The sequence below is a fragment of the Schistocerca nitens genome, chromosome 4, assembly GCF_023898315.1.
Source record: "Schistocerca nitens isolate TAMUIC-IGC-003100 chromosome 4, iqSchNite1.1, whole genome shotgun sequence".
Classification (NCBI taxonomy): Eukaryota; Metazoa; Arthropoda; class Insecta; order Orthoptera; family Acrididae; genus Schistocerca; species Schistocerca nitens.
In genome coordinates this window covers 381,326,378-381,341,738 of record NC_064617.1, presented here as the reverse complement: position 1 = coordinate 381,341,738, position 15,361 = coordinate 381,326,378, and the positions used below count along the sequence as shown (strand labels likewise).

The window sequence follows — 15,361 nt, the reverse complement described above, 5'->3', positions numbered from 1 at the left end:
AAGTGTGAGGTTATCCACATGAGTGCTAAAAGGAATCCGTTACGCTTCTATGAGGCTACACTATAAATCAGTCAAATCTAAAGGCCGTAAATTCAACTAAATACCCAGGAATTACAATTGCGAACAACTTAAATTGGAAGGCACACAAACAAAATGTTGTGGGAAAGGCTACCCAAAGACTGCGTTTTATTTCGGGACTCTTAGAAAATGTAACACATGTACTAAAGAGACAGCCTACACCACGCTTCAGTATACGTCATACCAATCTACAGCGACGTAGTTACATGTATTCACATTATTTTATCTTCACAATTCGTGTGATTTATCATTTTACTTTATTGTTTTCCACTTTTAAAAAGCTTATGTACATAAAACAATTAAAGTGGCTGTAACTAAAAGCAGCGACTAATATTTTACAGTTGATCATGGTGCTAACTGAATGAACTAGCCAGTGACATCAGTTACTGCTGCACATTTTACGACTGAACATAATTAAAAACTGCAAAACAACTTCCTGAAGTATCTAAGTTAACAAAAGTTTATTAAAACCGTGCTATATACCAAGTACAGCCAATGGCCTTGCCGCATTGGTAACACCGGTTCCCGTCAGATCACCGAAGTTAAGCGCTGTCGGGCTGGGCTGGCACTTGGATGGGTGACCATCCAGTCTGCCGAGCGCTGTTGGTAAGCGGGGTGCACTCAGCCCTTGTGAGGCAAACTGAGGAGCTACTTGATTGAGAAGTAGCGGCTCCGGTCTCGTAAACTGACATACGGCCGGGAGAGCGGTGTGCTGATCACCTGACCCTCCATATCCGCATCCAGTGACGCCTGTGGGCAGAGGATGACACGGCGGCCGGTCGGTACTGTTCAAGAGGAGTTTTTTTTATATACTAAGTACAGTTAAAGAAATGGGAACAGACAAGAGTGCTACAAAAAGTTGTCGTAGAATCAGCAGTATGTTGAAGGACCAAGGACCTTTCTGCTCTAAAATGTCCTCTCTTATGAGTTTCGTATACAAATGCATTATAATTTACACAGTTTGGTGTTAAAACTAATAAATCCTCGACTACAACACGTAATCAAACGGGAAATACATTATATATGTCTCCAGAAACTTTGCGCTCATATGCGATATAGCAGGAGTGTAATCATAACTGCGTCACTGTGGTCAGATCAGTGTCACCTGTGCCACTATCTATATTCGCCCCGCAGCTCCTCTCCCCTTTGACTTCATTTCCCATGTTGACCGTACCTTCTCCACCTATGTGATCACCGCTGACCTCAACATCCACAGCCGTGACCCTGCCACCCTTCGGCGGTGGCATCAGTTCCTTGCCACCCTCCATGGTGACCTTGTTCCTCTCCCACAGCACACCCGTCCTGAAAGTAACTTCACCCCCGATGTTATCCTCGCTTCCCCCAACCTCCTTGGTCGCATTGCCGTTGATGTCCTCGATCCCGTCGGTAGTGACCATCTCCCTGTCCTTCTCACCATCTCCTCTACCCGTCCTGCCACTGCAGCCACCCGCCCCACTGCCCCTCCAAAGTCTGTCCATGACTACCACCGTGCCAATTGGGATGCCTACCGGGAATCCATTGCCTTACAGGTCGAAAGCCACCCCCTCACTTTCCAACACCCTGATGACATCACCCATGCCTCTTCCTTCCTTCAGAAGACCATCACTGACGCTGTGGAGGCTCATGTCCCTACCAAACTCATCCACCCTCACCGCCCTACGCTTCCTCCACAGGCCGTCCTTCTTCTGCGTGAATCCCGCAGGCTCTACCGCTCCTTCCTCCGCACTCGTGACCGGGATACTCTTACCCGCCACCGGCAATTACAGCGACATATCCGGAACCTCCTTACAGCAAAGAAACGCTGGGACTGGCGTCAGACATGCACACGCCTCAACTCCACCCTCCCTGTCAACTCCTCCAAGTATTGGTCAGCCTTCCACCGCCTTACTGGTAGCCATCCCACCCCGCATTACCCCATCCTCCATGACGATCGCCCCTTTCCTGACAACCTCAGTCAGGCTAACCATTTTGCTTCCCACCTATCCGAGGTCTTCTCCATTCCTGACGATCCCCATTTTGATTACTCCCTCTTTCCCACTGTCCTTGACCGCACTGACACCTCGGTCCCCCCGCTCGCCCCTAGCTTCCAGTACTTGGATCGGCTACCCCCCTCCGACATCAACACTCCCATCACCATGCAAGACATCACACTCGTCCTCCGCTCCAAACGCAACACCGCCCCTGGTCATGATGGCGTCACCTACCATCACCTCAAGGAATCCCCTCCATCCTTCCTGTCTGTCCTTGCTACCCTGTACAATGTCCTCCTCTCCACTGGATTTTACCCTGACCTGTGGAGGACTTCCCGTATCCTGCTGTTCCCTAAGCCTAACAAACCCCTCTCTGCTACCTCTTCCTATCGTCCCATCTGCCTCACCTCCGTGTTCAGTAAGGTCTTTGAGGCCATCCTCTCTCGCCGTATCCACTGCCACCTTAACCAGCACCGCCTCCTTCCTCTTACCCAATGTGGCTTCCGGCCTTCCTTCTCTGCTGACGACCAGCTCCTTAACATTACCCATCTTCTTTCCCTCCAACTTAACTCCCGTCGCTCTGCTATCTTTGTTTCCCTTGACCTCCAGAACGCCTATGACCGTGTCTGGCATCCCGGGCTCCTTTTCAAACTCCAGACCTATGCTCTCCCCAGCAACTTCGTCCGTCTCGTTGCTTCCTTCCTCTCCCAACGTCCCTCCTATGTGACTATCCACAATTCCAACTCCCGTACTTTCTACCCCTCTGCCGGCGTGCCCCAAGGTTCTGTCCTTTCCCCTCTCCTCTATCTCCTGTACACTGCTGATATGCCCAAACCTCCCCCTCCTGTTCATCTTCTCCAGTTCGCTGATGACACCGCCTTCCTAGCCCTTTATCCTACCCTTCAACGGTCCCAACGTACTCTCCAAACCCACCTTGACCAATTCACCGCTTGGTGCAACCAGTGGTTCCTCCGTGTTAATCCCTCCAAGACCCAGGCGATCATCATAGGACGCACCATCCGCTCCTTCCGCCTCCATGATTTCTACCTCACCATTTATGGCCGTCCTATCCACCTCACTCCTACCCTCAAATACCTTGGCCTCACCCTCGACCGCCACCTCACCTGGACTCCCCATCTCCTTACCATCCAAAACAAAGCTCACAACTGCCTCCGCCTCCTGAAACTCCTGTCCGGCCGGACATGGGGTCTGCATCCTTCCACCATCCTCCACACCTACAAATCCATGATCCGCCCCATCCTTTGTTATGCCAGCATCGCTTGGATTTCCGCCCCTCCCCGGTTCTATAACGCCCTCCAAATCCTCGAACGCCATGCGCTCCGCCTCGCCTTCCGCATCCGCCTTCCATCCTCCACGGGCATCCTCTATGACCTCATCCCCTTCCCCCAACTTCTCCTTTTCCTTGAACACATCCGCACACTATATATTGTCCGTTGCCTTGATCCCCCTCACCCCCTGGTGTCTCCCTTCCTCTCCACTCCCGACCAGTTGCCGCGCCTTTACCGTTGTGTCCCTCCCTCTCTCCATCTCCACACCCTCCATCTCCTTTCCCAACACAACTTCCACCGTCTACCACTCCCGGATGATGAGCTTCGCCCTGACATCTACCCTTCCTACCAACTCTAACCCCCTCTTCCTGCCTCCTCCTCAGGGCTCCCTCTCCTCCCCCTCCCTCCTTCTGAGCGGATTTCCCCTCCTACTCCCCCTCCATCTCTTGTGCCTTCTTTCAGTGTCTCTGCGCTCCCTCATGCCCTGCCTTCCCTTTTCCTCTCCCGCCCCATGTGTCTCCTGCCTCTTCGTGAACCCACAGTTGCCCCTCCTCTCTTCATCCCGCCGCTTCCCCAGCTGCCCCATGCTCTCCCCTCCTTTTCCATCCTCTCTGACCTTTCCCTCGGCAGGTCCCACCTGGTAGTTTTATTCTTCGTCGTGTGTGCTCCAAGTGGGTTTTAAGTGTGTTGTTTCGGAGTGTTTTTAATACTGTGGCCGACTTTTAACCTGCGGCTGCGCATCCAGTGACTTCTCTGTGTTTTAAGAATCGCCAACTGTGTTTTTTAACTTTCTGGTGACTTTTTTAACTGTCCCCAATGAACGTCTACATATCAGTGTATTTTTACCTCCATTTTCTCCCCTTACTCTGTTTTATGTTCCCCCTTTTTTACCTCCTTATGTATGTATTATTTTATTCTTGTTTTAATTGTCATGTCACTCGGCTGAAGAGCGGCGGATTGTGCTGCTGACAGCTCTCCCCTGCCCATATGGGGCAGGGGAATGAAATCACAATAAAGAAAAAAAAATCAGATCAGTACAGCTCCTTACACCCTTCACTGCACCGATAACCCGTACCCTCTGGCGTGTGGCGGGGTTGCTATAGGCCACCTCAAGCAACTCCCCGTTTGGCCCCAACCTCTGCTCAACAATCCTGCCGAGCATCTCACACACAGATTCTTTTTCCCCACCCTTACTGTCATCTGTGCCACCATTTATGTCCGCCTTCGAACCCCCATGCTGTACGAGTTCCTGGCCCACACTGACCGCACCTTCTCCACCTATGTGATTGCCACTGACCTCAATGTCCACAGCCGTGCTCGTACTGACCTCCAGTGGTGGCATCAGTTTATCACCACCATCCAGGGAGACCTGGTTCCCCTCCTGCAGCACACCCGACCCAAATCCAACACCACTCCCGATGTGATCCTCACCTCTCCCAACCTCCTTGGGTGCATCACGGCAGATGTCCTCGACCTCATTGGGTGTGACCATGCTCCCATTCTCCTCACTATCTCTAATGGTCACCATCCCCGCCCCGCTCCTCACCGTGACATCCATCCTAAACTTGTCCATGATTACTCCCGTGCCAACTGGGATTCCTACCGGAACTCCATTCACACCCAGGTCGAAGACCACAACCTTACCTGCCAATCTCCTGATGACATCTCCCGCACCACTGCCTTCCTGCACCAGGCCTTGTCTGACGCCGTTGCTACCCATATCCATACCAAGACCATCCACTGTCACCGCCCAGCCCCGCCCCCACAGACCATCCTTCTCCTTCGTGAATCCTGCCGCCTCTACCAGTATTTTCTCTCCACTCATGACCGGGACACACTCAGCTGCCACCGGCAATTACGACACATCTGCAACATTCTTACTTCGAAGAAACGCCGCACTTGTCGACAGACATGTACACAACTCAACACCAAGCTCCCAATAAACTCTTCCAAGTATTTGTCTGCTTTCCACCACCTTACTGGGAACTGCCTCACTCCCCAGTACCCTCTCCTCCTTGATGACCGTCCCTTTCCTGACAACCTCAGTAAGGCCAACCACTTTGCCATTCACCTATCCAATGTTTTTTCCATTCCAGATGATCCCCAATTTGATTATTCCCTCTTCCCTGATGCCATCGACCGTACAGATACCTCTGTTGCTCTCCTTGTTCCTAGCTTCCAGTACTTGGGCCACACACCGCCATCTGAACTTAACACTCCCATCACTACTCAGGACATCAGCCTCACACTCTGCACTAAACACAACACTGCTCCCGGCCATGACCACATTACCTACCTCAAACACTGCTCTCCCTCATTCCGTGCAGTCCTTGCCACCCTCTACAACGTAATCCTTGCCACTGGGTTCTACACCAACCTGTGGAAAACCTCCCGTATCCTGATGTTTCAGCAACCTCCTGGAATCCATCCTTACCTGGCGCATCCATCACCACCTCCACCAACATCACCTCCTCCCCAACACCCAATGTGGCTTTCGAACTTCCTTCTCTGCCAATGACCAACTCCTACGCCTCACTCATCTCCTCTGCCTCCAGCTTAACTCCCGTCGCTCCACCATTTTGTCTCCCTCAACCTCGAAAAGGCCAACACCATGTCTGGCATCCCGGTCTCCTGTTTAAAATCCAGACCTACTCCCTTCCTGTCAACTATGTCCATCTGATTGCCTCTTTCCTTTCCTGCCGCCCCTTCTATGTTACCATCCTAACGCTGGTTCCCGCACCTTCTACCCACCTGGGAGTGTGCCCCAGGGCTCTGGTCTCTCCCCTCTCCTCTACCATCTGTACAGGGCAGATATGCCACAACCCCCCCCCCCCTCCAGTACTACTCCTGCAGTACGCCGATGACACTGCCTTCCTTGCCCTCACTCCTACCCTTCAACAGTCCCAACGCCTTCTCCAGAAGCACCTTGACCTTTTTGTCGTATGGTGTAACCAGTGGCTCCTGAAAATCAATCCTTCCAAAACCCAGGCAATCATCATAGGTCATACCACTCACTCCTTCCGGTTCCTTGATTTCTCCCTTACCATCTGCACCCATCCTGTCCACCTATCCCCCACCCTCACCTACCTTGGCCTCATCATTGACCGACACCTCAGCTGGATCCCTCATCTCCGCTCTATCCAATCCAAAGCCACAACTGCCTCCAACTCCTCAAACTCCTCTCTGGCCGGACATGAGGGTTGAATCCGTCCCATTCTGTTACGCCAGTCCCACCTGGATATCCGCCCCCCCCCCTCCAAAATTCTATAAGTCCCTCCAGATCCTCAAGCACTGTGCACTCCGCCTCGCCTTCCATATACGCCTCCCGTCCCCCACGTGGATCCTCTAAGAGCTGATTCCTTTCCCCCATCTGGTATTATTTCTTGAACATACCCGTGTCCTCTACACCTCCCACTGCCTTGATCCCCCTCGTCTCCTGGTTGCTCCAGCCCTCTCCAACCCCTGCCCTCTGCCACACCTTCACTGTTGTGTCCCCCCTACCCTCCACCTCTACACCCTCCATCTCCTTTGCCAAGGTGACTTCCGTTGACTCCCCCTCCCGGATGATGCCCTCTCTCCCTCCATTTATCCCTCCTATCAACTCTGATCCTCACCTCCCCCTCCCTTCCTCTGTCCTTTTCCCAGGCTCCCTCTCCCACCCTTCCATCCTGCTTTCTCCCTGCCTACCCTCTCTCTGCCTCTCTTCTCTCTCCCGAGTCCTTTTGCATTCCCCTCCTCTGCCTTTCCCCACTCCCTTTCGTGTCTGCCCTGCTCTGCCCCCTCCTTATGAGTCCTCACCCTCCGTCGGTTTCCCCCCACCCCCACTTCGTTTTTCCTCTCCTCCTCCTTTTTTTTCCCCTCATTTGTCCATGTCCCTTCCCATCTGCCCTTGGCTGTGGTGTGTCATCTTCGTGCCAACTTCTTAGTGCAGTGTTTCCAGTGAGTGTTAAGTGTTGTGCGTCTTTTCCGAAGTGTTGTGAACGGAAATCACACTGTCGCTGGGTGTGATTTTTATATCTCTTGCGAACAGAAACCAGACTGTCACCATGTTTTTTAATTGTCTGTCTACTATTTTACCTGTCTGCTTCCTGTGTATTTTATTAGCATCGCCAACCCATTGTTTTATGTTTTAACTTTCCACAATTTTCCGCCGTTTTACAATTTAAGTCACCGTTTTATCACCTGGTTTTATTGTTTATTATCTTCTTCTTATGTTTTTAAAAATTCTGTAGGCTAAAGAGCGGCTTACTAAGGTGCTGTTAGCCTGCCCCCTTTGGGGGGAATCGAAAATCAATAAAGAAAAAAAAATCAGATCAGTGCGTCACTTGCAAAGGGTGCGTAATAGAAGAACCTCAGCTATTTTTAAACTGTACCCAGAAGTGGAAACTTCACATGATCACCTACTCATTAAGCACTATCACATGAGATGATACTTGATGACAGAGAATTTCAGACTCCTCTGACAGGTTCACACGTCTTTCCTTCTCGCTTGGAAAGAGCATCGTCATGTGTGAGGACGAAACTGGTGTGCTGTACCTACATGTGAGAATGTGCGCCGCGAAGTTTGACTTTACTGCCACATTTTTACGATCTTTCCTGAACCTGCTTTCCAGCCGTTAACCAGCTTGCCCCACATAGCAAGCAGTTTTTTTTCTTTATTGTCATTTTGATACTTTACAAAACAAGGTAGGCCGGCAGCGGACTATTTACGCCGCTCTTCGGCCATAGGAAAGACACACAGTATAACAGGAATACAGAAAAACAAACAAACATGGAGGACAAAAATGGGAGACAAACATAGTAAAAATAAGCGTAGTCGTTCACCAACGTACTGCTCGGATAAATAAAACTTTCAACACTGCCACAATGGAGAATACAGAATATCAGACGTGAACAGAGGAGCTCGGACGGAGAGATACTGATGCACCGACGGGACGACAAACACGAGCACTGCGGCGATGATCTCCGGCACACGAAGATGCACAGTTCACACAAAAAAAGCCGGGGGCCTGCCAGAGGGAAGAGGAGAGGGTAGGACGGAGAGGGAAAGGGTTTCCTGCCTGTGGAAGAGAAGAAGGGAGGGGGAGGGGAGAGGGTAGGGGGTGCATGGAAGCCCAGTGAGAGGGGTGGGGGGAGGGGAGGGAGGGAGGGAGGAAGAGAGTAGGGATAGAAGGGAAAGAGGGTCCCCTGGAGGAAAAACACAGGGGCAGGAAAGGGAGGATCAAAGATGGTAGGAGGGGTAGATGGAGGGGATGAGGGCATCATCAGGGAGGGGGAGTTGGCGGAAGCCACCTTCGGCAAGGGTATGGAGTGTGGAAAGATGGAGAGAGGGTGGGATGTGGGAGTACAGGCGCAACAGTAGACTGGGGTGGGAAAGGATGGGAGAGACAAGTGGGTGCGGGGGATCAAGTTTGCGGGAGGTGTAAAGGATCCTATCCGTTTGAGGAAAAGGAGGAGTTGTGGGAATGGAATTAAGTCATAGAGGGTCCGCGTGGGAAGGGGAGGCAGATGCGATAGGCGAGGCGGAGCACATGGTGTTCCAGGATTTGAAAGGATTTGTAGAAGGTAGGAGGGACGGCGATCCAGGCGCGATGGGCCTAACAGAGGATAGGGCGGATGAGGGATTTATAGGTGTGGGGGACGGTGGAGGGGTCCAGTCTCCACGTGCGGCCAGAAAGGAGCTTGAGGAGGCGGAGTCAGGGGCGTGCCTTGGCTTGGAACGTCTGGAGATGGAGGGTCCAGGAGAGGCGACAGTCAAGGGTGACGCCAAGGTACTTGAGGGTGGGGATGAGGTTGATAGGACGGCTGTAGATAGTGAGATAGAAATCGAGGAGACGGAAGGAAGGGGTGGTTCTGCCTACAATGGTCGCCTGATAGCAAGCAGTGCAGTTGGGACATATTACGATTACACTCCTCCTGGACCGCGTAAGAGCACAAAGTTTCTGGAGACATATGTCATGTATTTCCCACATTATTACATGATGAAGTCGACAAATTATTAGTTTTAACACCAAAATGTGTAAATTACAATGGACTTGTATATGAAACTCATAAGAAAAGACGTTTTAAAACAGAAAAATCTTGGCCTTTCGACATACTGCAGATGGTGCTATGAGTTTTAGCACCACTCTTGTCTGTTCCAATTCCTTTAATTGTACTTAGTATGTAGCACAATTTAATAAAATTTTATTATCTTAGGTATTTCAGCAAGATGTTTTGGTTCAAATGGCTCTGAGCACTATGGGACTCAACTGCTGTGGTCATAAGTCCCCTAGAACTTAGAACTACTTAAACCTAACTAACCTAAGGACAGCACACAACACCCAGCCATCACGAGGCTACCGCACGACCACGAGATGCGGGCTCAAGAAGTTTTGTATTTTTTAATTATGTTCAATTGTCTAATGTGCAGCAGTAATTTGACATCACAACCTAGTTCACACGGTTACCATCATGTTCAACTGTAAAACATTGGTCATGGTTGTAGTTACAGCTACCTGATTTGTTTTATGTACATAAGCTTTTCAAAAGTGTAAAAAAGTAAAATGTTAAATGATACGAATTGTGAAGATAAAATAAAGTGAATACATGTTGTCAACGCATCATACATGTATTGACGTCGTTGTACACTGAGGACCTGTGTTGCAACTGTAAACAGCGGCCTTCGTGTTAACTCAATCTCTGACATGAAGAGTCCAGTTGGGACTATGAGCATATACAAGCGTTTTTAATGTTTTCACGTGTATTTACTGGGATGTACTTTAAGACTGACTTACATTTAATAAGGCATGCAATTACGTTATTGTTACTGGCTCTTCAACTGTTTTTCAGCACTGAAGATGGCCACACAATGACCGACTTCTAGATACGCAATAAACATCATTGCTACTGATTAATGTATTCTTTATTTTATTTGTATTTGTATATCTCTACTCATCCTGTAAATCGTGATTAAGTACAAACGATATACGTAGTATAAGTCATGTTTGATATAGTACATAAAATATATACATACAGTGATTTAGAAGACTGCAGTCGATATATGTTGAATACTGGTAACCTAATTATAAAAAACAGATGATTGAAAGAATAGTATGGTTAAGAATAATTATGTGATTAGTTACATTACACTTTCTTGGTGCTCCAAAAACTCAGAAACAATGAAGAAGGAGCGGTCCAGCAAGTACTCTTTTAGTTTCGCTTTAAATTTAGGTAAATTGTGTATGTGTTTCAGAAAGGATGAGATGGGTTATGTAACATAATGCCAGTATGAGACGCTCCTCCCCTACAAATGTTTGTACTTACTCAACTGACATGCAGGTAATGTTTGTGTCCCGTATCATGAGAGTAGAAATCACAGTTATTCTTGAAGATTTTTCTTCTTTCAATATGATTACCTCTATGAAGATTAGTACTTTGTAGATATATAAAAAAGGAAGGGGCAGTGTACCGAGACTTTTAAATACTGGTCTATATGAGTCTCTGTATTTAGCGTGTGTTATTATTCAGACAGTATTTTTTTGTAGCAAAGGTGTTTTTCTGCTACATATGGAATTTCCCCAAAAAATAATTTCATACATCAGTAGTGAATGGATACTGCCTTGGTATCTCGTGACCATTGATGCACGACTTGTATTTTGTGAGAGGATTCTTAAAGTGTATGTAAGTGTATTCAACCTTTTATTTACATTATTCATTTGTCTCCCATTTCAGGTTATCCTGGATATATGTACCTAAAAATTTTTGTCACATTCGCGGATGAGACAGTTTTTCCATCAACGTTAAAAATTGGTGTTGCCGAGGGGAGTTTCTGCGAAGTGTGGAAATTGACTGACACAGTTTTTTCGGAATTTATTGTTAGCTTATTTGTTCTGAATCATTGTATTAAATCTTGTATTACAAATGGCTCTAAGCACTATGGGACTTAACATTTTAGGTCATCAGTCCCCTAGACTTAGAACTACTTAAACCTAACCAACCTAAGGACATCACACACATCCATGCCCGGGGCAGGATTCGAACCTGCGACCGTAGCAGCAGCGCGGTTCCAGATTGAAACGCCTAGAACCGCTCGGCCACAACGGCCAGCTCTTGTATTACATCTGCAGTTGTTTTTGTAGGCTGTCTTCATCACATGACTTAATTAGGATATTTATGTCGTCTGCATAAAGTACTGTTGCCCCGTTTGTTAATTTTTCTGGGAGATCGTTAACATAAAGAATGAAAAGAATGGGCCCAAGGATGGACCATTGAGGGACTCCATATCTGATTTTTTTGTGAACTGCTATGAAAAATTAAAAATTTTGTGCATTTTTATATCTTTGTGTTTTATTAGAGGGATTTGCTAATTGAAATGAATACACTCGCTGGGCACAACTGTTTCCCTATGGAATCAAACCGTATAAGATTATCACATGTGTAATTTGACGCGTTACGTATCTCTTGTAGACAACTTTTTCAAAATATTTCTAAAAACGCTCTATACGATAAGGCGCACCCATGCGAGCTTTATGCATATTTCGAATTCCTGGAATATTCTGAAATACGATACTGGGCCGGTGGGAACAAGTTCGGGTAGTTCTTGAACACAGAGTAGTGTGGTCAGTGCCTTGCTATTGCCACTAGCTGTCAGGGTCCCTGTACGTGTGGCTAGAGCAGTGATAACGCCGGGGGAAGGGGCAGAGATATCGCTCCGACAGCAAGATGAGGGGTTCCCCGATGGAAACAGACGCTGCCGTTCTTTCTTCACATTTCTGTAATAAACGTAACTTTTAATGAGTGGCTGGCTCGCTGGGTGTAAAGCACTTAACATTAAAATTATTGCGATTATCACTCATCCATTTTGGGGATCAGTTCGCAGGGTAGCGGACACATGATGTCACCAGCTTGTTATCGGCTGTACTCTATTAATCTGCTGTGCGTAGCAGATCATTGCGTTTGCTGGTAACATGGTAAGGACATTCGTATGTTTCAGAGCGTGCAAATGCGTTGTATACGAGTGTAATACAGTTGAAAGGTGCTTTTTTTAATTTTTAATTTTTAATTTTTATTTTTTATTAGAAAAATTATGTCAAATGTCAGCAGTGAACGGTTTAGTGAAGAAACCAGCGTAAGTGTGAGAGTGTCAAGAGATGCATACGCGATAACAGTTGAACGGTTTTTAGTGCATTTTTGTGTGGTCGCCGAAGTCGAAGACATATGGAATAGCAGTAGCCAGTCAAACTTCTATTGCAGTGATATTGCAAAAATCTCACTTTAGATATGGTGCCTACAAGTGAACGACAGTACTACGTAGAAATATTACACCAAATGTTTCAGTCGCTGTTAGTATGCCCCTTGCAGCTGGCAGGGGAACACTTGATTTTTTCACCACATGCCATAAACTGCGTTTACAGGCAACAGTTATGTTGCCGATAATATTTTTCGGCGTCCAGCACAGCGTTCATCGCACCAACGGTGGACGCCGGTGGCGTTGGGAGGGTTGGGATGCTGTAATGCCTTGTTTTTGAGGTATGTGAACTGAGTGTGGCGGTGTTAACCGTCAGCGTTTCGCGGCGGCTACCACCAACAAATCGACAACAGTTAAGGTATGTACAGTAATTAATAAAGCTAACAATAGGAATGCCTCTCTGTTCGTGTGCTTGCAGAAAAAGAAGTTCAGTATGGTCCCCTATCTTTAAGGCAGCGACGAACGTTAACTGAAAGCTCGAGAATCATTGATGTGCAAGTATTTAGTGCATTCAAGCGTTAGTTGTGCCTCGTATAATTCGGTACGAAATAACAACGGTTTTCTCTTCGTTGCTGTATTTACAGTTCTAAAAAAAAAAAAAAAAGTAAGAAAAAATGGCCAGTTGCGAGTAAGACTCGTGCACTGGGGGTTGCGTTCAGACTTAATTATGTTTGTAGACAGTTCATCCATTCCAGAAATTGAGAATCTCTGCCGTTTATGCCTGTCATCGACATTGATAATGGCAAAATACCGGTCCCGGGATTCCAAGATTCTCGAGAATGTTTTAATTTTAGTAATACAAAATTATTATAATAATTAACAGTTCTCCATTCAGACTGACAGTGTCACAATGGTAGAAGTCAAACATCAAGCAAGAAATGACTTTATTGCTCATATGACGCGTCTCGGAATTTATCCATCAGATATCCAGGAGCCACCAAGAGTTTCGAGACTGTTTCAATTTCAATGATATAAATGTGACGAGGTCCCAGCCGACGATTTTTGTAATCATCAGTAGTTCTCCATTCAGGCTGCCGGGGTCGCAATGGTTAATGTCAAACACCAGGCAGAAAGTTTCTTTCACGTACAACTTGAAACGCCATGTCTACGTTCAGTAACGGTTCCCAGATATCTAATGTTGGATTAAATTCCGAGACGCGTCATATGAGCAATAAAGTCATTTCTTGTTTGATGTTTTACTTTTGACCATTGCGACCGAGATTGCCTGAATGCAGAACTTCTGTTTGTTTTAATTTTGACGTCTGATAAAAAGGACAAAAGAAATATTTTTTCGTGTGATATAATTACAATGTTCGGATTCTTTGCTTTACTTAACCTGTGAAATCTTACTTCTTGCCAAATTTCACCGCTGTAAATCAACGGGAAGTACCCCATAGGTTTTGATGAATAAATTTGCGAATATCAAAATATGTTACATAGATGGCCGTATCTTTTGATTGCACTGACTTAGATGCTTCAATGTGACAAAAATATCAACTTGATACATTTACTCGTTCCCGAGGAAATTGTTTTTCAACTGTCGGACAGATAGGCAACCAGAAACGTCCTGTACTCGCGTAAAGGCAGACCTTGTTAACTGTCCAACAGATGCAACAACATAATAATTTCAAAACTTTATTTAATTTGCCACTACAGCTATTCAGCCCCTGATGTAACTGCTTGGAAGTGCTGATTAACAGCGAGACACGTTTGATGAATTGCGAAAAACACGTTAAGTATCAAAAATTTGAATCTTAGATCTGAGCAACACACAGAACGCATACGATCCTGTTTCTGTAGTGTTCAGCTTTGAAATCAACACTGAAGTCTCCTGGCAGTTGGAATAATGGCCCGTCATCACGCGCTATGTGAAGTAAATTGACAATTAGTTTCTATTTTCATTTATGGCTCAAATAATGCACTGAACAGTAACAACTGAGCGGCCTATTATATCAGCATTGCAAATGAAAGCACTGCAAATGTAACACTACAATTTACGTAATTTATGCTGAGACTTGCAACATTGACAGGTCAATTTTCATTTTATAGCACCGGCCGGCGTGGCGTGCGGTTCCTTAGGTTAGTTAGGTTTGAGTAGTTCTAAGTTCTAGGGGACTGATGACCACAGATGTTAAGTCCCATAGTGCTCAGAGCCATTTTTCATTTTATACTTGGATTAGCGAGTTAAGTGGTAGTGGCCATGGTAGTGGCCAGGTGCGGAAAAATTGCAGACCTCTCACGAGAGCCGTTTTCTCGCTGTCTTGTCTTTTGTTCATAGCACATTGTAATGAACCTTGCCTTCTCGTAACTTTCGCATTTTAACCGCAATGTTCGGTTCAATATAAATTATGGCCAGATTTGGGTTAATTTTCTTATTCAAATTATATACTCCTCATCTGAAAATATCTCTGAATATATTTGATTGCCAAAAAACTATTTCCTGATAATATATTTTTAATACTCTTATCGATCCATTTCGTAATATCTATCTTGTACCATAATCGCAATTGTCAACTTAAATGAGCTAAAAACAAATTTACAATAAACATAATATTGTTATGCTTCAGTTTCCTTGCGAGCGACTGTCCTCCATTATAATTTTTCTAATTTTACTATCGACAATAAGTGAGTGGTTTTGCCGGCACGGTAGCTCAGCGTGTTCGGTCAGAGGGTTAGCTGCCCTCTGTAATAAAAAAACTGAGTTAATCGATCAACAACGAACTTAAACGGATGTCTTACGACGTCCTCCTGAGCAGATGCAACGAGCGAAACCGAACAAAATGCGATTTAAAAAA

At 46.5% G+C, this 15,361-nt stretch overlaps 1 pseudogene; it reads left to right on the top strand.

Moving 5' to 3' along the window:
* The first annotated feature begins 569 nt into the window (after positions 1-569).
* LOC126253875 (5S ribosomal RNA) lies at positions 570-687 on the top strand (annotated as a pseudogene).
* Positions 688-15,361: the final 14,674 nt, after the last annotated feature.